The following is a 2218-nucleotide window of genomic DNA, read 5'->3' on the forward strand; positions in this document are numbered from 1 at the left end:
CAAAGTGTTGAGGAAGCTGATCTTCATTTCTTAGTCCTCAGCCGGTCCTTGTCCTCCAATGTCTGGCTATCCTGCCAGTCTGGCCCCCAGCCCTCCATGACTTCACCTCCCTCCCTCCTCACATGCCTACCTCTTCCCTTCCTTTCTTTCCTCCCACCCACAGACTCACACATCTCCTTTTTCCAACTTGCTGATTTTATTGTATTCAGCATCCATATACCATGACGGTCTCAAAATTGTCCCTATGTCTTTGACCGTTTCTTCATAGCTGCTTCCATAGACACAGCTTGTTCTAGTGCTCTAGCCCAGGCTCTGCATTTACTGTTCGCACAGGAAGTTACTTTGAATGGTTGGATTTTCCATTGCTTCTTGTAACTACTCAGCTTGTGCTTGTATGAATTGTTTTTCAGTCTATGGTAACAGATGAATGTTGTAGGCCTTATCCTTCTGTTGGATACTCTTGGATAAGAAGGGAATGGTTGAGATTTTTTTCTTGATTTATTTTGAAGGGTCCTTCTCACGCTGTTTTTCTGCACCTGGAAAGGCAACAGGCCGAGTCAGCAGGACTTTGGTTTGGGAAAGGAGGATGGGAATGTTATAGGAGAGGGGACTTCATGGATAGAGATGTGACTTGAGGCAGGCATTTGTGCCTGGCAAGGGTAGGATAGGAGTCTTGGGGAGATCTATGGGGGGGAAAGGAGCATGGGTAGGATCACTGACCTTGGTCTTTGATTGACGAGAAGTCCGTTGTTCCTTCTTTTTGATTCTTGGGGCTAGCTGTTCTGTGTTTGTGTTCTCCACATTTATGTTAACCTCCTCTGGTGTGCAGATCTCATCAGCCATAGTTAAGCCTCTAGTGGTGTCTATCCCAGGGCTCCTGACCTCTCTTTATATATACCCTCCCCTAGGCAAAGGGGAGCCACACCCTTCAGCTTTGTTTGCTCGTCAAGGGGCTCTATGAGGTAATAATAGCCTTGAGGTGGCTTGTACCTCACAAAGCCCCAGTCCTGACACCTCTGTGCAGGGGGGGAGGACAAGATGCTGTGGTTGGAAAAAAAGGGATATTTCCTCAGTACCCTCTAAATATCCATCACCATAGCCTCTCTCTCTTCATACGTCAGCACCAGAAGCTGAACAATAGAGAGGCTGGCCCATCAAACGCCTGACACACTGAACTATAGAGTAGGACCCCACCCAGGGTGCCCCTTTAAGTGCCTGATGCGCTGATCTACAGAGTAGGACCCCAGTCAGGGGGGCCCCTCTATGTGCCTGACTCACAGAACAACAGGGAAGGACCCCAGGCAAGGGATCCCTCTTAAGTGCCTGAATGGGGGGAGCTATGGAGAAAGATTGGCCAAAGAGGTTTTCTGATCACCAGCTACAAGAGGCTTGAAAAAAGATTCTGATAGGGCCATAACTCCTGCTGCAGAGGCAGTTTGTGTCCCTGAACACTCGGCGCCACCAGGGGCCCTGCAAGCCAAGCAGCTGCACCACCTTCACGCTCAACTCACACTGGGCAGAGCTGCCACAGGCCAAAAAAATCTTGCATCTATGCGTGCAGGGTCACTGATGAAAAAAATCAAAGATGACATAAACAGGTGGAGAGATATTCCATGTTCCTAGGTAGGAAGAATCAATATTGTGAAAATGACTATATTACCAAATGCAATCTACAGATTTAATGCAATCCCTATCAAATTACCAATGGCATTTTTCATAGAACTAGAACAAAAAATTTTCATAATTCGTATGGAAACACAAAAGACCCCAAATAGCCAAAGCATTCTTGAGAAAGAAGAATGGAGCTGGAGGAATCAACCTTCCTGACTTCAAGTTATACTACAAAGCTACAGTCATCAAGACAGTATGGTACAGGCACAAAAACAGAAATATAGACCGATGGGACAAGATAGAAAGCCCAGAAATAAACCCATGCACCTATGGGTACCTTATTTTTGACAAAGGAGGTGACAATATACAATGGAGCAAAGACAGCCTTTTCAATAAATGGTGCTGGGAAAACTGGGCAGCTATATATAAAAGAATGAAATTAGAACACTTCTTAACATCATACACAAAGATAAACTCAAAATGAATTAAGGACCTAAATGTAAGACCAGAAACTATGAAACTCTTAGAGGAAAACATAGGCAGAACACTCGATGACATAAATCAAAGCAAGATCCTCTATGACCCACCTCCTAGAGGAATGGAAATA

The 2218-nt window shown here is 45.3% G+C and overlaps 1 long non-coding RNA gene across 1 annotated transcript; it reads right to left on the minus strand.

Annotated features, from left to right (window-relative positions):
• Positions 1 to 176: 176 nt before the first annotated feature.
• Positions 177 to 890, minus strand: LOC104999919. Its single transcript, XR_826668.1, has 2 exons — positions 721 to 890; positions 177 to 536 (listed from the first exon to the last, which is right to left on the minus strand). It is a non-coding gene; the product is annotated as an uncharacterized LOC104999919 (long non-coding RNA).
• Between the last annotated feature and the right edge of the window lie 1328 nt (positions 891 to 2218).

Source organism: Bison bison, unplaced genomic scaffold, assembly GCF_000754665.1.
Source record: "Bison bison bison isolate TAMUID 2011002044 unplaced genomic scaffold, Bison_UMD1.0 scf7180017853908, whole genome shotgun sequence".
Classification (NCBI taxonomy): Eukaryota; Metazoa; Chordata; class Mammalia; order Artiodactyla; family Bovidae; genus Bison; species Bison bison.